Consider the following 20,069-nt stretch of genomic DNA (forward strand, 5'->3'; position numbering starts at 1 on the left):
GCGTGGGCTGAATGGCCTCAACGACGTAATTCCCGGGGATGGGCCAAACTGTCCTTGTGTCTTACGAAACCCGGGGTAGCGTTCAGGGGCAAATTGCACATTTGTCAGGCTGCCTCTGAAGTCGACCTTCTGCTTGGCAGAGCGAGCGAGCGAGCGAGAGAGAGAGAGACAGAGAGAGACAGAGAGACAGAGAGAGAGGGACAGAGAGAGAGAGACAGAGAGAGAGGGACAGAGAGAGAGAGACAGAGAGAGAGGGACAGAGAGAGAGAGAGAGAGAGAGAGAGAGAGAGAGAGAGAGGCGGCAGGGAAGTGTTCCCAGCATGAACCGTAAACACTGTGTTTCTTCATTGCAGCAGTTGTTCAGCAGTTGGGGACCATTGGCATAACACCGAAGACCTGCTAGGCCTGTGTTCGGGAGGACTTTTGAAAGCTCGGCAGTCTAGACGGGCAGCGAAGGGAGCAGAGTGTTGCCTTTCATTCTTCTCGCAGAGAAACGATCCGAAGGGCCTAGGTACCTGTATTTGGTTGGGTCCCCTAAGAATTGGGTACACGTTGGGTACACAGTGTTTTTCCATGCGAGGTGGTGAGGACCCAGGAGTCCTAGGAGTCCTGAACCAGCACCCTAGCGTCAAGCCACTGCTTTGACTAAGGCTTCTGGGCAAATGCTGCATGCCCGCAGGCACTGTGCATGCCGTTCCTGGACCCTGTTTTGATCTTCGTGACCAGTGTGGTCTGCCCTTTATGCGAAGGGGGCTCTGGCACGCCTCAGGCAAGGAAGTGGAAAGACCTTTCTTCTTTCTTGTATAGCACCCTTTCCCTTGAGACACGTTCCAGCATGCAAGGAAAGACTAGCGGAACGCTGTGTTTAGGCACCTTTGAGGCTACGAGGATTCTTCGTTCAACTAGGGACAAGCCAACGTTTCTCCTAAGGTCCCGGCATCAAGGTGGAACGCAGCCCCCACGTACGTGTCGTTTCTCAAGCACCAGAAGAGACACAAGAAGCACCGTGGTACCTTCTCAGAATAACACCTTGCGCAGGGAGATGAGCACTGTCCGAGCGACATAGGCGTTTTAAGGCGCTAGCTGGATCTGGGTGTCCTTGAACCTGCCAAAAGACTAGCAGGGTTCGGGAGGAAACCGTTCATTTTCCAGACGGCATCTAAAGTCGAGCTTCTGCTGGGCAGGGAGAGAGAGGGCAGGTATGTAAACCGAGAATGAACAGTCAGCACAGAGTTTGTTACATTGCAGCTCAGGGTCAGCCCTGAGAGCCACTGGCAATACACCGAAGACTTTCCAGAACTCGGGTCGGGGCACAGTTGAAAGGCTCGTCAATCTCTCTAGCCAACGAAGGCAACAGTTTGCTGCCTTTCACACTGCGTTCCAAGAGATGATCCGGAGGTACCTGGGTAGCCGAACGGTGCTCAATCGGTCAACAGGAGTCATTGAGTGCACAGTGTTCCTCCAAAGGGACATGGTGGGGCAGAGGGAGTCCTAGGAGAAGCAGTCCAGCGTTAATGCGCTACTTTCCCTAAGCGTTCATGGAAATCGTTTGTACACGTCAAGTCGTGCGTGGAAACCCTGACATTCCGTTGAGCCTGGGGGACAGGTCTGGCTTTCCCGTTATGTGAACAAGGGCTGCTGGAGGCCTCCTGTAACGAGTAGGAGACTGTCTGTTAGCCTAGGAAACCTGCCGTTCAATCAACCGGCATTACCACTGTGAAGAGGGCTGTTTTTCACTCGAATCTGAGGCCGCAAGGGTCCTGCTTTCCCGTTGGGAAAATAATGCTTTTCTCATTAGGCCCCTAGGCCAGACTTGACGCAGCACACGTACGTGTAGCTTCTGACCGGCGAAAAGAGACTCAAGGAGCACCCTGGACCTTCCCTGATAAAACTTTGGCACGCAGGGAGCTGAAAGGCGTGACCGACGTAATTCCTTAGGTGAGGCCAAAAAGTGTCCTTTTATCCTACCAGAGCTCAGGCAGTGTTGCAGGGGCAACAAGTCCGTTTGTCAGGCTGCGCCTAAAGTCGATGGTCTGCTTGGCAAGCGAGGGCAGCTTCGTGTTCCCAGTGCGAACGCTAAGCAGAGGGTGTTTTCGTTGCGGTCCTGGTTCAGCAGCGGGGACCGCTTGCGGTCCACCTGAGACCTGCCAGAGCCGTGTTCGGGAGGACTTCTGAAAGACGGGCAATGCCACGGTGCAACAAAGAGAGCAGTGTTTTGCCTTGAATTCACTCTTCGTTCCAAGAGACGATGCGAAGGGCCTAGGTGCCTGTATGTTGGTAGGTCGCCTAAGACGTGACAACCGGTACACGTGGTGTTTCCGTGAGACGTGGCGAGGACGTGGGAGTCCCAGGAGTCCTGAAAAGCCCACTAGCGTTTAGCCACTGCTTTGAGTAGGGCTCCCTGGGAAATGCTGCACGCCTGCCTGGCATTTGTGGGTGCAATCCCTGGACCTTGCCTTCAGCTTGGCGCTCAGTGTCGTGTTCCTTTTATGTAAAGGCGGCTCTGGGATGCCCCAGGAATGGAAGTGGAAACCCACTACTGCTCTCAAGAACATTCCACTTTCCTTCCAAAGACATTCCAGCATGCAAGAATGGACTGACAGAGCACTGTATTTCAGGCAGCTTTCACGCTGAACGATCCTTCTTTCCCGTTGGGAGGTACTACAGTTCTCTAAGGGTCCCAGTCTCAGAGTGGCACACAGCCCACGTGCGTATAGTTTCTCAGGAACCAAAGGGGACCCGAGGAGGACTGTGGCACCTTCTCTGAGTAATTTTGTAGCCAGGGAGTTGTGCACTGTGCGAATGGCATGAACTCTTAAAGGTGCTAGGTATCAGACTTAGGTGCTCCCTGAACCTGCCAAAAGCCTAGCAGTGTTCAGGGGGGAAACTGTCCATTTCCCAGACTGCAGCAAAGGTCGAGTTACCGCTTGCCAGGAAGAGCCGGTAGGGAAGTACACTACGCACCGTGTCTCACATGGCTCCTCAGCGTCAGCAGTGGGAGCCCCTGGCATGCCCCCTAGGACCTTCTACACCTCTGTTCAGGGGCACTTTTGAATGTCGTGCCTATCTAGCTGTACAGCAAAGAGGAGACTTTGTCGCTTCTCACTCTGCATTCAAAGAGGTGATCCGGAGGACTTTGACAGCGGAAAGGTGCTCGGGGGGCTAAGAAGAGTTTCGGTACACAGTGTTCTTCCAAGGGACGTGGTGAGGCAGCGGGGACCCTAGGAAAGGCATACTAACATCAATGCACTACTCGCCCAAGGTTTCCTGGCAAACCTCTGCACGCGTCAATTCGTGGAGGGAATACCGGAACCTCACTTGGGTCATTGTGGAACAGTAGAGTGTTCCCTTGATGTATAGAGGGCGCCGGGAGGCCTCCTGCACGGCGTAGTAAACAGAGTGTTTCTCTAGGCAAACTCCCTTTCCCCGCACGTAGCCATTCTACTTGTGAAGAGAACACGAGGAACCGCACTGTTTCTCAGGACACTCTGAGGCCGCACTTTCAGCTCTCCCGCCGCGAAAATAATGCTCTTGGCTTTAGGTAACCAATATCAAAATTGAACCCAGCACATGCACTTGTACTTTCTGACCAACAAAAAGAGACTCAAGCAGCACCCTGGACCTTCGCTGATAAGACTTTGGCACCAGGGTGGTCCTGCGTGGGCTGAATGGCCTCAACGACGTAATTCCCGGGGATGGGCCAAACTGTCCTTGTGTCTTACGAAACCCGGGGTAGCGTTCAGGGGCAAATTGCACATTTGTCAGGCTGCCTCTGAAGTCGACCTTCTGCTTGGCAGAGCGAGCGAGCGAGCGAGAGAGAGAGAGACAGAGAGAGACAGAGAGACAGAGAGAGAAGGACAGAGAGAGAGAGACAGAGAGAGAGGGACAGAGAGAGAGAGACAGAGAGAGAGGGACAGAGAGAGAGACGGAGAGAGAGAGAGAGAGAGAGAGAGAGAGAGGCGGCAGGGAAGTGTTCCCAGCATGAACCGTAAACACTGTGTTTCTTCATTGCAGCAGTTGTTCAGCAGTTGGGGACCATTGGCATAACACCGAAGACCTGCTAGGCCTGTGTTCGGGAGGACTTTTGAAAGCTCGGCAGTCTAGACGGGCAGCGAAGGGAGCAGAGTGTTGCCTTTCATTCTTCTCGCAGAGAAACGATCCGAAGGGCCTAGGTACCTGTATTTGGTTGGGTCCCCTAAGAATTGGGTACACGTTGGGTACACAGTGTTTTTCCATGCGAGGTGGTGAGGACCCAGGAGTCCTAGGAGTCCTGAACCAGCACCCTAGCGTCAAGCCACTGCTTTGACTAAGGCTTCTGGGCAAATGCTGCATGCCCGCAGGCACTGTGCATGCCGTTCCTGGACCCTGTTTTGATCTTCGTGACCAGTGTGGTCTGCCCTTTATGCGAAGGGGGCTCTGGCACGCCTCAGGCAAGGAAGTGGAAAGACCTTTCTTCTTTCTTGTATAGCACCCTTTCCCTTGAGACACGTTCCAGCATGCAAGGAAAGACTAGCGGAACGCTGTGTTTAGGCACCTTTGAGGCTACGAGGATTCTTCGTTCAACTAGGGACAAGCCAACGTTTCTCCTAAGGTCCCGGCATCAAGGTGGAACGCAGCCCCCACGTACGTGTCGTTTCTCAAGCACCAGAAGAGACACAAGAAGCACCGTGGTACCTTCTCAGAATAACACCTTGCGCAGGGAGATGAGCACTGTCCGAGCGACATAGGCGTTTTAAGGCGCTAGCTGGATCTGGGTGTCCTTGAACCTGCCAAAAGACTAGCAGGGTTCGGGAGGAAACCGTTCATTTTCCAGACGGCATCTAAAGTCGAGCTTCTGCTGGGCAGGGAGAGAGAGGGCAGGTATGTAAACCGAGAATGAACAGTCAGCACAGAGTTTGTTACATTGCAGCTCAGGGTCAGCCCTGAGAGCCACTGGCAATACACCGAAGACTTTCCAGAACTCGGGTCGGGGCACAGTTGAAAGGCTCGTCAATCTCTCTAGCCAACGAAGGCAACAGTTTGCTGCCTTTCACACTGCGTTCCAAGAGATGATCCGGAGGTACCTGGGTAGCCGAACGGTGCTCAATCGGTCAACAGGAGTCATTGAGTGCACAGTGTTCCTCCAAAGGGACATGGTGGGGCAGAGGGAGTCCTAGGAGAAGCAGTCCAGCGTTAATGCGCTACTTTCCCTAAGCGTTCATGGAAATCGTTTGTACACGTCAAGTCGTGCGTGGAAACCCTGACATTCCGTTGAGCCTGGGGGACAGGTCTGGCTTTCCCGTTATGTGAACAAGGGCTGCTGGAGGCCTCCTGTAACGAGTAGGAGACTGTCTGTTAGCCTAGGAAACCTGCCGTTCAATCAACCGGCATTACCACTGTGAAGAGGGCTGTTTTTCACTCGAATCTGAGGCCGCAAGGGTCCTGCTTTCCCGTTGGGAAAATAATGCTTTTCTCATTAGGCCCCTAGGCCAGACTTGACGCAGCACACGTACGTGTAGCTTCTGACCGGCGAAAAGAGACTCAAGGAGCACCCTGGACCTTCCCTGATAAAACTTTGGCACGCAGGGAGCTGAAAGGCGTGACCGACGTAATTCCTTAGGTGAGGCCAAAAAGTGTCCTTTTATCCTACCAGAGCTCAGGCAGTGTTGCAGGGGCAACAAGTCCGTTTGTCAGGCTGCGCCTAAAGTCGACGGTCTGCTTGGCAAGCGAGGGCAGCTTCGTGTTCCCAGTGCGAACGCTAAGCAGAGGGTGTTTTCGTTGCGGTCCTGGTTCAGCAGCGGGGACCGCTTGCGGTCCACCTGAGACCTGCCAGAGCCGTGTTCGGGAGGACTTCTGAAAGACGGGCAATGCCACGGTGCAACAAAGAGAGCAGTGTTTTGCCTTGAATTCACTCTTCGTTCCAAGAGACGATGCGAAGGGCCTAGGTGCCTGTATGTTGGTAGGTCGCCTAAGACGTGACAACCGGTACACGTGGTGTTTCCGTGAGACGTGGCGAGGACGTGGGAGTCCCAGGAGTCCTGAAAAGCCCACTAGCGTTTAGCCACTGCTTTGAGTAGGGCTCCCTGGGAAATGCTGCACGCCTGCCTGGCATTTGTGGGTGCAATCCCTGGACCTTGCCTTCAGCTTGGCGCTCAGTGTCGTGTTCCTTTTATGTAAAGGCGGCTCTGGGATGCCCCAGGAATGGAAGTGGAAACCCACTACTGCTCTCAAGAACATTCCACTTTCCTTCCAAAGACATTCCAGCATGCAAGAATGGACTGACAGAGCACTGTATTTCAGGCAGCTTTCACGCTGAACGATCCTTCTTTCCCGTTGGGAGGTACTACAGTTCTCTAAGGGTCCCAGTCTCAGAGTGGCACACAGCCCACGTGCGTATAGTTTCTCAGGAACCAAAGGGGACCCGAGGAGGACTGTGGCACCTTCTCTGAGTAATTTTGTAGCCAGGGAGTTGTGCACTGTGCGAATGGCATGAACTCTTAAAGGTGCTAGGTATCAGACTTAGGTGCTCCCTGAACCTGCCAAAAGCCTAGCAGTGTTCAGGGGGGAAACTGTCCATTTCCCAGACTGCAGCAAAGGTCGAGTTACCGCTTGCCAGGAAGAGCCGGTAGGGAAGTACACTACGCACCGTGTCTCACATGGCTCCTCAGCGTCAGCAGTGGGAGCCCCTGGCATGCCCCCTAGGACCTTCTACACCTCTGTTCAGGGGCACTTTTGAATGTCGTGCCTATCTAGCTGTACAGCAAAGAGGAGACTTTGTCGCTTCTCACTCTGCATTCAAAGAGGTGATCCGGAGGACTTTGACAGCGGAAAGGTGCTCGGGGGGCTAAGAAGAGTTTCGGTACACAGTGTTCTTCCAAGGGACGTGGTGAGGCAGCGGGGACCCTAGGAAAGGCATACTAACATCAATGCACTACTCGCCCAAGGTTTCCTGGCAAACCTCTGCACGCGTCAATTCGTGGAGGGAATACCGGAACCTCACTTGGGTCGTTGTGGAACAGTAGAGTGTTCCCTTGATGTATAGAGGGCGCCGGGAGGCCTCCTGCACGGCGTAGTAAACAGAGTGTTTCTCTAGGCAAACTCCCTTTCCCCGCACGTAGCCATTCTACTTGTGAAGAGAACACGAGGAACCGCACTGTTTCTCAGGACACTCTGAGGCCGCACTTTCAGCTCTCCCGCCGCGAAAATAATGCTCTTGGCTTTAGGTAACCAATATCAAAATTGAACCCAGCACATGCACTTGTACTTTCTGACCAACAAAAAGAGACTCAAGCAGCACCCTGGACCTTCGCTGATAAGACTTTGGCACCAGGGTGGTCCTGCGTGGGCTGAATGGCCTCAACGACGTAATTCCCGGGGATGGGCCAAACTGTCCTTGTGTCTTACGAAACCCGGGGTAGCGTTCAGGGGCAAATTGCACATTTGTCAGGCTGCCTCTGAAGTCGACCTTCTGCTTGGCAGAGCGAGCGAGCGAGCGAGAGAGAGAGAGACAGAGAGAGACAGAGAGACAGAGAGAGAGGGACAGAGAGAGAGAGACAGAGAGAGAGGGACAGAGAGAGAGAGACAGAGAGAGAGGGACAGAGAGAGAGAGAGAGAGAGAGAGAGAGAGAGAGAGAGAGAGAGAGGCGGCAGGGAAGTGTTCCCAGCATGAACCGTAAACACTGTGTTTCTTCATTGCAGCAGTTGTTCAGCAGTTGGGGACCATTGGCATAACACCGAAGACCTGCTAGGCCTGTGTTCGGGAGGACTTTTGAAAGCTCGGCAGTCTAGACGGGCAGCGAAGGGAGCAGAGTGTTGCCTTTCATTCTTCTCGCAGAGAAACGATCCGAAGGGCCTAGGTACCTGTATTTGGTTGGGTCCCCTAAGAATTGGGTACACGTTGGGTACACAGTGTTTTTCCATGCGAGGTGGTGAGGACCCAGGAGTCCTAGGAGTCCTGAACCAGCACCCTAGCGTCAAGCCACTGCTTTGACTAAGGCTTCTGGGCAAATGCTGCATGCCCGCAGGCACTGTGCATGCCGTTCCTGGACCCTGTTTTGATCTTCGTGACCAGTGTGGTCTGCCCTTTATGCGAAGGGGGCTCTGGCACGCCTCAGGCAAGGAAGTGGAAAGACCTTTCTTCTTTCTTGTATAGCACCCTTTCCCTTGAGACACGTTCCAGCATGCAAGGAAAGACTAGCGGAACGCTGTGTTTAGGCACCTTTGAGGCTACGAGGATTCTTCGTTCAACTAGGGACAAGCCAACGTTTCTCCTAAGGTCCCGGCATCAAGGTGGAACGCAGCCCCCACGTACGTGTCGTTTCTCAAGCACCAGAAGAGACACAAGAAGCACCGTGGTACCTTCTCAGAATAACACCTTGCGCAGGGAGATGAGCACTGTCCGAGCGACATAGGCGTTTTAAGGCGCTAGCTGGATCTGGGTGTCCTTGAACCTGCCAAAAGACTAGCAGGGTTCGGGAGGAAACCGTTCATTTTCCAGACGGCATCTAAAGTCGAGCTTCTGCTGGGCAGGGAGAGAGAGGGCAGGTATGTAAACCGAGAATGAACAGTCAGCACAGAGTTTGTTACATTGCAGCTCAGGGTCAGCCCTGAGAGCCACTGGCAATACACCGAAGACTTTCCAGAACTCGGGTCGGGGCACAGTTGAAAGGCTCGTCAATCTCTCTAGCCAACGAAGGCAACAGTTTGCTGCCTTTCACACTGCGTTCCAAGAGATGATCCGGAGGTACCTGGGTAGCCGAACGGTGCTCAATCGGTCAACAGGAGTCATTGAGTGCACAGTGTTCCTCCAAAGGGACATGGTGGGGCAGAGGGAGTCCTAGGAGAAGCAGTCCAGCGTTAATGCGCTACTTTCCCTAAGCGTTCATGGAAATCGTTTGTACACGTCAAGTCGTGCGTGGAAACCCTGACATTCCGTTGAGCCTGGGGGACAGGTCTGGCTTTCCCGTTATGTGAACAAGGGCTGCTGGAGGCCTCCTGTAACGAGTAGGAGACTGTCTGTTAGCCTAGGAAACCTGCCGTTCAATCAACCGGCATTACCACTGTGAAGAGGGCTGTTTTTCACTCGAATCTGAGGCCGCAAGGGTCCTGCTTTCCCGTTGGGAAAATAATGCTTTTCTCATTAGGCCCCTAGGCCAGACTTGACGCAGCACACGTACGTGTAGCTTCTGACCGGCGAAAAGAGACTCAAGGAGCACCCTGGACCTTCCCTGATAAAACTTTGGCACGCAGGGAGCTGAAAGGCGTGACCGACGTAATTCCTTAGGTGAGGCCAAAAAGTGTCCTTTTATCCTACCAGAGCTCAGGCAGTGTTGCAGGGGCAACAAGTCCGTTTGTCAGGCTGCGCCTAAAGTCGACGGTCTGCTTGGCAAGCGAGGGCAGCTTCGTGTTCCCAGTGCGAACGCTAAGCAGAGGGTGTTTTCGTTGCGGTCCTGGTTCAGCAGCGGGGACCGCTTGCGGTCCACCTGAGACCTGCCAGAGCCGTGTTCGGGAGGACTTCTGAAAGACGGGCAATGCCACGGTGCAACAAAGAGAGCAGTGTTTTGCCTTGAATTCACTCTTCGTTCCAAGAGACGATGCGAAGGGCCTAGGTGCCTGTATGTTGGTAGGTCGCCTAAGACGTGACAACCGGTACACGTGGTGTTTCCGTGAGACGTGGCGAGGACGTGGGAGTCCCAGGAGTCCTGAAAAGCCCACTAGCGTTTAGCCACTGCTTTGAGTAGGGCTCCCTGGGAAATGCTGCACGCCTGCCTGGCATTTGTGGGTGCAATCCCTGGACCTTGCCTTCAGCTTGGCGCTCAGTGTCGTGTTCCTTTTATGTAAAGGCGGCTCTGGGATGCCCCAGGAATGGAAGTGGAAACCCACTACTGCTCTCAAGAACATTCCACTTTCCTTCCAAAGACATTCCAGCATGCAAGAATGGACTGACAGAGCACTGTATTTCAGGCAGCTTTCACGCTGAACGATCCTTCTTTCCCGTTGGGAGGTACTACAGTTCTCTAAGGGTCCCAGTCTCAGAGTGGCACACAGCCCACGTGCGTATAGTTTCTCAGGAACCAAAGGGGACCCGAGGAGGACTGTGGCACCTTCTCTGAGTAATTTTGTAGCCAGGGAGTTGTGCACTGTGCGAATGGCATGAACTCTTAAAGGTGCTAGGTATCAGACTTAGGTGCTCCCTGAACCTGCCAAAAGCCTAGCAGTGTTCAGGGGGGAAACTGTCCATTTCCCAGACTGCAGCAAAGGTCGAGTTACCGCTTGCCAGGAAGAGCCGGTAGGGAAGTACACTACGCACCGTGTCTCACATGGCTCCTCAGCGTCAGCAGTGGGAGCCCCTGGCATGCCCCCTAGGACCTTCTACACCTCTGTTCAGGGGCACTTTTGAATGTCGTGCCTATCTAGCTGTACAGCAAAGAGGAGACTTTGTCGCTTCTCACTCTGCATTCAAAGAGGTGATCCGGAGGACTTTGACAGCGGAAAGGTGCTCGGGGGGCTAAGAAGAGTTTCGGTACACAGTGTTCTTCCAAGGGACGTGGTGAGGCAGCGGGGACCCTAGGAAAGGCATACTAACATCAATGCACTACTCGCCCAAGGTTTCCTGGCAAACCTCTGCACGCGTCAATTCGTGGAGGGAATACCGGAACCTCACTTGGGTCGTTGTGGAACAGTAGAGTGTTCCCTTGATGTATAGAGGGCGCCGGGAGGCCTCCTGCACGGCGTAGTAAACAGAGTGTTTCTCTAGGCAAACTCCCTTTCCCCGCACGTAGCCATTCTACTTGTGAAGAGAACACGAGGAACCGCACTGTTTCTCAGGACACTCTGAGGCCGCACTTTCAGCTCTCCCGCCGCGAAAATAATGCTCTTGGCTTTAGGTAACCAATATCAAAATTGAACCCAGCACATGCACTTGTACTTTCTGACCAACAAAAAGAGACTCAAGCAGCACCCTGGACCTTCGCTGATAAGACTTTGGCACCAGGGTGGTCCTGCGTGGGCTGAATGGCCTCAACGACGTAATTCCCGGGGATGGGCCAAACTGTCCTTGTGTCTTACGAAACCCGGGGTAGCGTTCAGGGGCAAATTGCACATTTGTCAGGCTGCCTCTGAAGTCGACCTTCTGCTTGGCAGAGCGAGCGAGCGAGCGAGAGAGAGAGAGACAGAGAGAGACAGAGAGACAGAGAGAGAGGGACAGAGAGAGAGAGACAGAGAGAGAGGGACAGAGAGAGAGAGACAGAGAGAGAGGGACAGAGAGAGAGAGAGAGAGAGAGAGAGAGAGAGAGAGAGAGAGAGAGAGGCGGCAGGGAAGTGTTCCCAGCATGAACCGTAAACACTGTGTTTCTTCATTGCAGCAGTTGTTCAGCAGTTGGGGACCATTGGCATAACACCGAAGACCTGCTAGGCCTGTGTTCGGGAGGACTTTTGAAAGCTCGGCAGTCTAGACGGGCAGCGAAGGGAGCAGAGTGTTGCCTTTCATTCTTCTCGCAGAGAAACGATCCGAAGGGCCTAGGTACCTGTATTTGGTTGGGTCCCCTAAGAATTGGGTACACGTTGGGTACACAGTGTTTTTCCATGCGAGGTGGTGAGGACCCAGGAGTCCTAGGAGTCCTGAACCAGCACCCTAGCGTCAAGCCACTGCTTTGACTAAGGCTTCTGGGCAAATGCTGCATGCCCGCAGGCACTGTGCATGCCGTTCCTGGACCCTGTTTTGATCTTCGTGACCAGTGTGGTCTGCCCTTTATGCGAAGGGGGCTCTGGCACGCCTCAGGCAAGGAAGTGGAAAGACCTTTCTTCTTTCTTGTATAGCACCCTTTCCCTTGAGACACGTTCCAGCATGCAAGGAAAGACTAGCGGAACGCTGTGTTTAGGCACCTTTGAGGCTACGAGGATTCTTCGTTCAACTAGGGACAAGCCAACGTTTCTCCTAAGGTCCCGGCATCAAGGTGGAACGCAGCCCCCACGTACGTGTCGTTTCTCAAGCACCAGAAGAGACACAAGAAGCACCGTGGTACCTTCTCAGAATAACACCTTGCGCAGGGAGATGAGCACTGTCCGAGCGACATAGGCGTTTTAAGGCGCTAGCTGGATCTGGGTGTCTTTGAACCTGCCAAAAGACTAGCAGGGTTCGGGAGGAAACCGTTCATTTTCCAGACGGCATCTAAAGTCGAGCTTCTGCTGGGCAGGGAGAGAGAGGGCAGGTATGTAAACCGAGAATGAACAGTCAGCACAGAGTTTGTTACATTGCAGCTCAGGGTCAGCCCTGAGAGCCACTGGCAATACACCGAAGACTTTCCAGAACTCGGGTCGGGGCACAGTTGAAAGGCTCGTCAATCTCTCTAGCCAACGAAGGCAACAGTTTGCTGCCTTTCACACTGCGTTCCAAGAGATGATCCGGAGGTACCTGGGTAGCCGAACGGTGCTCAATCGGTCAACAGGAGTCATTGAGTGCACAGTGTTCCTCCAAAGGGACATGGTGGGGCAGAGGGAGTCCTAGGAGAAGCAGTCCAGCGTTAATGCGCTACTTTCCCTAAGCGTTCATGGAAATCGTTTGTACACGTCAAGTCGTGCGTGGAAACCCTGACATTCCGTTGAGCCTGGGGGACAGGTCTGGCTTTCCCGTTATGTGAACAAGGGCTGCTGGAGGCCTCCTGTAACGAGTAGGAGACTGTCTGTTAGCCTAGGAAACCTGCCGTTCAATCAACCGGCATTACCACTGTGAAGAGGGCTGTTTTTCACTCGAATCTGAGGCCGCAAGGGTCCTGCTTTCCCGTTGGGAAAATAATGCTTTTCTCATTAGGCCCCTAGGCCAGACTTGACGCAGCACACGTACGTGTAGCTTCTGACCGGCGAAAAGAGACTCAAGGAGCACCCTGGACCTTCCCTGATAAAACTTTGGCACGCAGGGAGCTGAAAGGCGTGACCGACGTAATTCCTTAGGTGAGGCCAAAAAGTGTCCTTTTATCCTACCAGAGCTCAGGCAGTGTTGCAGGGGCAACAAGTCCGTTTGTCAGGCTGCGCCTAAAGTCGACGGTCTGCTTGGCAAGCGAGGGCAGCTTCGTGTTCCCAGTGCGAACGCTAAGCAGAGGGTGTTTTCGTTGCGGTCCTGGTTCAGCAGCGGGGACCGCTTGCGGTCCACCTGAGACCTGCCAGAGCCGTGTTCGGGAGGACTTCTGAAAGACGGGCAATGCCACGGTGCAACAAAGAGAGCAGTGTTTTGCCTTGAATTCACTCTTCGTTCCAAGAGACGATGCGAAGGGCCTAGGTGCCTGTATGTTGGTAGGTCGCCTAAGACGTGACAACCGGTACACGTGGTGTTTCCGTGAGACGTGGCGAGGACGTGGGAGTCCCAGGAGTCCTGAAAAGCCCACTAGCGTTTAGCCACTGCTTTGAGTAGGGCTCCCTGGGAAATGCTGCACGCCTGCCTGGCATTTGTGGGTGCAATCCCTGGACCTTGCCTTCAGCTTGGCGCTCAGTGTCGTGTTCCTTTTATGTAAAGGCGGCTCTGGGATGCCCCAGGAATGGAAGTGGAAACCCACTACTGCTCTCAAGAACATTCCACTTTCCTTCCAAAGACATTCCAGCATGCAAGAATGGACTGACAGAGCACTGTATTTCAGGCAGCTTTCACGCTGAACGATCCTTCTTTCCCGTTGGGAGGTACTACAGTTCTCTAAGGGTCCCAGTCTCAGAGTGGCACACAGCCCACGTGCGTATAGTTTCTCAGGAACCAAAGGGGACCCGAGGAGGACTGTGGCACCTTCTCTGAGTAATTTTGTAGCCAGGGAGTTGTGCACTGTGCGAATGGCATGAACTCTTAAAGGTGCTAGGTATCAGACTTAGGTGCTCCCTGAACCTGCCAAAAGCCTAGCAGTGTTCAGGGGGGAAACTGTCCATTTCCCAGACTGCAGCAAAGGTCGAGTTACCGCTTGCCAGGAAGAGCCGGTAGGGAAGTACACTACGCACCGTGTCTCACATGGCTCCTCAGCGTCAGCAGTGGGAGCCCCTGGCATGCCCCCTAGGACCTTCTACACCTCTGTTCAGGGGCACTTTTGAATGTCGTGCCTATCTAGCTGTACAGCAAAGAGGAGACTTTGTCGCTTCTCACTCTGCATTCAAAGAGGTGATCCGGAGGACTTTGACAGCGGAAAGGTGCTCGGGGGGCTAAGAAGAGTTTCGGTACACAGTGTTCTTCCAAGGGACGTGGTGAGGCAGCGGGGACCCTAGGAAAGGCATACTAACATCAATGCACTACTCGCCCAAGGTTTCCTGGCAAACCTCTGCACGCGTCAATTCGTGGAGGGAATACCGGAACCTCACTTGGGTCGTTGTGGAACAGTAGAGTGTTCCCTTGATGTATAGAGGGCGCCGGGAGGCCTCCTGCACGGCGTAGTAAACAGAGTGTTTCTCTAGGCAAACTCCCTTTCCCCGCACGTAGCCATTCTACTTGTGAAGAGAACACGAGGAACCGCACTGTTTCTCAGGACACTCTGAGGCCGCACTTTCAGCTCTCCCGCCGCGAAAATAATGCTCTTGGCTTTAGGTAACCAATATCAAAATTGAACCCAGCACATGCACTTGTACTTTCTGACCAACAAAAAGAGACTCAAGCAGCACCCTGGACCTTCGCTGATAAGACTTTGGCACCAGGGTGGTCCTGCGTGGGCTGAATGGCCTCAACGACGTAATTCCCGGGGATGGGCCAAACTGTCCTTGTGTCTTACGAAACCCGGGGTAGCGTTCAGGGGCAAATTGCACATTTGTCAGGCTGCCTCTGAAGTCGACCTTCTGCTTGGCAGAGCGAGCGAGCGAGCGAGAGAGAGAGAGACAGAGAGAGACAGAGAGACAGAGAGAGAGGGACAGAGAGAGAGAGACAGAGAGAGAGGGACAGAGAGAGAGAGACAGAGAGAGAGGGACAGAGAGAGAGAGAGAGAGAGAGAGAGAGAGAGAGAGAGAGAGAGAGAGAGGCGGCAGGGAAGTGTTCCCAGCATGAACCGTAAACACTGTGTTTCTTCATTGCAGCAGTTGTTCAGCAGTTGGGGACCATTGGCATAACACCGAAGACCTGCTAGGCCTGTGTTCGGGAGGACTTTTGAAAGCTCGGCAGTCTAGACGGGCAGCGAAGGGAGCAGAGTGTTGCCTTTCATTCTTCTCGCAGAGAAACGATCCGAAGGGCCTAGGTACCTGTATTTGGTTGGGTCCCCTAAGAATTGGGTACACGTTGGGTACACAGTGTTTTTCCATGCGAGGTGGTGAGGACCCAGGAGTCCTAGGAGTCCTGAACCAGCACCCTAGCGTCAAGCCACTGCTTTGACTAAGGCTTCTGGGCAAATGCTGCATGCCCGCAGGCACTGTGCATGCCGTTCCTGGACCCTGTTTTGATCTTCGTGACCAGTGTGGTCTGCCCTTTATGCGAAGGGGGCTCTGGCACGCCTCAGGCAAGGAAGTGGAAAGACCTTTCTTCTTTCTTGTATAGCACCCTTTCCCTTGAGACACGTTCCAGCATGCAAGGAAAGACTAGCGGAACGCTGTGTTTAGGCACCTTTGAGGCTACGAGGATTCTTCGTTCAACTAGGGACAAGCCAACGTTTCTCCTAAGGTCCCGGCATCAAGGTGGAACGCAGCCCCCACGTACGTGTCGTTTCTCAAGCACCAGAAGAGACACAAGAAGCACCGTGGTACCTTCTCAGAATAACACCTTGCGCAGGGAGATGAGCACTGTCCGAGCGACATAGGCGTTTTAAGGCGCTAGCTGGATCTGGGTGTCCTTGAACCTGCCAAAAGACTAGCAGGGTTCGGGAGGAAACCGTTCATTTTCCAGACGGCATCTAAAGTCGAGCTTCTGCTGGGCAGGGAGAGAGAGGGCAGGTATGTAAACCGAGAATGAACAGTCAGCACAGAGTTTGTTACATTGCAGCTCAGGGTCAGCCCTGAGAGCCACTGGCAATACACCGAAGACTTTCCAGAACTCGGGTCGGGGCACAGTTGAAAGGCTCGTCAATCTCTCTAGCCAACGAAGGCAACAGTTTGCTGCCTTTCACACTGCGTTCCAAGAGATGATCCGGAGGTACCTGGGTAGCCGAACGGTGCTCAATCGGTCAACAGGAGTCATTGAGTGCACAGTGTTCCTCCAAAGGGACATGGTGGGGCAGAGGGAGTCCTAGGAGAAGCAGTCCAGCGTTAATGCGCTACTTTCCCTAAGCGTTCATGGAAATCGTTTGTACACGTCAAGTCGTGCGTGGAAACCCTGACATTCCGTTGAGCCTGGGGGACAGGTCTGGCTTTCCCGTTATGTGAACAAGGGCTGCTGGAGGCCTCCTGTAACGAGTAGGAGACTGTCTGTTAGCCTAGGAAACCTGCCGTTCAATCAACCGGCATTACCACTGTGAAGAGGGCTGTTTTTCACTCGAATCTGAGGCCGCAAGGGTCCTGCTTTCCCGTTGGGAAAATAATGCTTTTCTCATTAGGCCCCTAGGCCAGACTTGACGCAGCACACGTACGTGTAGCTTCTGACCGGCGAAAAGAGACTCAAGGAGCACCCTGGACCTTCCCTGATAAAACTTTGGCACGCAGGGAGCTGAAAGGCGTGACCGACGTAATTCCTTAGGTGAGGCCAAAAAGTGTCCTTTTATCCTACCAGAGCTCAGGCAGTGTTGCAGGGGCAACAAGTCCGTTTGTCAGGCTGCGCCTAAAGTCGACGGTCTGCTTGGCAAGCGAGGGCAGCTTCGTGTTCCCAGTGCGAACGCTAAGCAGAGGGTGTTTTCGTTGCGGTCCTGGTTCAGCAGCGGGGACCGCTTGCGGTCCACCTGAGACCTGCCAGAGCCGTGTTCGGGAGGACTTCTGAAAGACGGGCAATGCCACGGTGCAACAAAGAGAGCAGTGTTTTGCCTTGAATTCACTCTTCGTTCCAAGAGACGATGCGAAGGGCCTAGGTGCCTGTATGTTGGTAGGTCGCCTAAGACGTGACAACCGGTACACGTGGTGTTTCCGTGAGACGTGGCGAGGACGTGGGAGTCCCAGGAGTCCTGAAAAGCCCACTAGCGTTTAGCCACTGCTTTGAGTAGGGCTCCCTGGGAAATGCTGCACGCCTGCCTGGCATTTGTGGGTGCAATCCCTGGACCTTGCCTTCAGCTTGGCGCTCAGTGTCGTGTTCCTTTTATGTAAAGGCGGCTCTGGGATGCCCCAGGAATGGAAGTGGAAACCCACTACTGCTCTCAAGAACATTCCACTTTCCTTCCAAAGACATTCCAGCATGCAAGAATGGACTGACAGAGCACTGTATTTCAGGCAGCTTTCACGCTGAACGATCCTTCTTTCCCGTTGGGAGGTACTACAGTTCTCTAAGGGTCCCAGTCTCAGAGTGGCACACAGCCCACGTGCGTATAGTTTCTCAGGAACCAAAGGGGACCCGAGGAGGACTGTGGCACCTTCTCTGAGTAATTTTGTAGCCAGGGAGTTGTGCACTGTGCGAATGGCATGAACTCTTAAAGGTGCTAGGTATCAGACTTAGGTGCTCCCTGAACCTGCCAAAAGCCTAGCAGTGTTCAGGGGGGAAACTGTCCATTTCCCAGACTGCAGCAAAGGTCGAGTTACCGCTTGCCAGGAAGAGCCGGTAGGGAAGTACACTACGCACCGTGTCTCACATGGCTCCTCAGCGTCAGCAGTGGGAGCCCCTGGCATGCCCCCTAGGACCTTCTACACCTCTGTTCAGGGGCACTTTTGAATGTCGTGCCTATCTAGCTGTACAGCAAAGAGGAGACTTTGTCGCTTCTCACTCTGCATTCAAAGAGGTGATCCGGAGGACTTTGACAGCGGAAAGGTGCTCGGGGGGCTAAGAAGAGTTTCGGTACACAGTGTTCTTCCAAGGGACGTGGTGAGGCAGCGGGGACCCTAGGAAAGGCATACTAACATCAATGCACTACTCGCCCAAGGTTTCCTGGCAAACCTCTGCACGCGTCAATTCGTGGAGGGAATACCGGAACCTCACTTGGGTCGTTGTGGAACAGTAGAGTGTTCCCTTGATGTATAGAGGGCGCCGGGAGGCCTCCTGCACGGCGTAGTAAACAGAGTGTTTCTCTAGGCAAACTCCCTTTCCCCGCACGTAGCCATTCTACTTGTGAAGAGAACACGAGGAACCGCACTGTTTCTCAGGACACTCTGAGGCCGCACTTTCAGCTCTCCCGCCGCGAAAATAATGCTCTTGGCTTTAGGTAACCAATATCAAAATTGAACCCAGCACATGCACTTGTACTTTCTGACCAACAAAAAGAGACTCAAGCAGCACCCTGGACCTTCGCTGATAAGACTTTGGCACCAGGGTGGTCCTGCGTGGGCTGAATGGCCTCAACGACGTAATTCCCGGGGATGGGCCAAACTGTCCTTGTGTCTTACGAAACCCGGGGTAGCGTTCAGGGGCAAATTGCACATTTGTCAGGCTGCCTCTGAAGTCGACCTTCTGCTTGGCAGAGCGAGCGAGCGAGCGAGAGAGAGAGAGACAGAGAGAGACAGAGAGACAGAGAGAGAGGGACAGAGAGAGAGAGACAGAGAGAGAGGGACAGAGAGAGAGAGACAGAGAGAGAGGGACGAGAGAGAGAGAGAGAGAGAGAGAGAGAGAGAGAGAGAGAGAGAGAGAGGCGGCAGGGAAGTGTTCCCAGCATGAACCGTAAACACTGTGTTTCTTCATTGCAGCAGTTGTTCAGCAGTTGGGGACCATTGGCATAACACCGAAGACCTGCTAGGCCTGTGTTCGGGAGGACTTTTGAAAGCTCGGCAGTCTAGACGGGCAGCGAAGGGAGCAGAGTGTTGCCTTTCATTCTTCTCGCAGAGAAACGATCCGAAGGGCCTAGGTACCTGTATTTGGTTGGGTCCCCTAAGAATTGGGTACACGTTGGGTACACAGTGTTTTTCCATGCGAGGTGGTGAGGACCCAGGAGTCCTAGGAGTCCTGAACCAGCACCCTAGCGTCAAGCCACTGCTTTGACTAAGGCTTCTGGGCAAATGCTGCATGCCCGCAGGCACTGTGCATGCCGTTCCTGGACCCTGTTTTGATCTTCGTGACCAGTGTGGTCTGCCCTTTATGCGAAGGGGGCTCTGGCACGCCTCAGGCAAGGAAGTGGAAAGACCTTTCTTCTTTCTTGTATAGCACCCTTTCCCTTGAGACACGTTCCAGCATGCAAGGAAAGACTAGCGGAACGCTGTGTTTAGGCACCTTTGAGGCTACGAGGATTCTTCGTTCAACTAGGGACAAGCCAACGTTTCTCCTAAGGTCCCGGCATCAAGGTGGAACGCAGCCCCCACGTACGTGTCGTTTCTCAAGCACCAGAAGAGACACAAGAAGCACCGTGGTACCTTCTCAGAATAACACCTTGCGCAGGGAGATGAGCACTGTCCGAGCGACATAGGCGTTTTAAGGCGCTAGCTGGATCTGGGTGTCCTTGAACCTGCCAAAAGACTAGCAGGGTTCGGGAGGAAACCGTTCATTTTCCAGACGGCATCTAAAGTCGAGCTTCTGCTGGGCAGGGAGAGAGAGGGCAGGTATGTAAACCGAGAATGAACAGTCAGCACAGAGTTTGTTACATTGCAGCTCAGGGTCAGCCCTGAGAGCCACTGGCAATACACCGAAGACTTTCCAGAACTCGGGTCGGGGCACAGTTGAAAGGCTCGTCAATCTCTCTAGCCAACGAAGGCAACAGTTTGCTGCCTTTCACACTGCGTTCCAAGAGATGATCCGGAGGTACCTGGGTAGCCGAACGGTGCTCAATCGGTCAACAGGAGTCATTGAGTGCACAGTGTTCCTCCAAAGGGACATGGTGGGGCAGAGGGAGTCCTAGGAGAAGCAGTCCAGCGTTAATGCGCTACTTTCCCTAAGCGTTCATGGAAATCGTTTGTACACGTCAAGGCGTGCGTGGAAACCCTGACATTCCGTTGAGCCTGGGGGACAGGTCTGGCTTTCCCGTTATGTGAACAAGGGCTGCTGGAGGCCTCCTGTAACGAGTAGGAGACTGTCTGTTAGCCTAGGAAACCTGCCGTTCAATCAACCGGCATTACCACTGTGAAGAGGGCTGTTTTTCACTCGAATCTGA

Source organism: Delphinapterus leucas, chromosome 4 (genome assembly GCF_059928025.1).
Source record: "Delphinapterus leucas isolate spDelLeu-1000000601 "Yukka" chromosome 4, BTC_Dleu_Yukka2, whole genome shotgun sequence".
Lineage (NCBI taxonomy): Eukaryota > Metazoa > Chordata > Mammalia > Artiodactyla > Monodontidae > Delphinapterus > Delphinapterus leucas.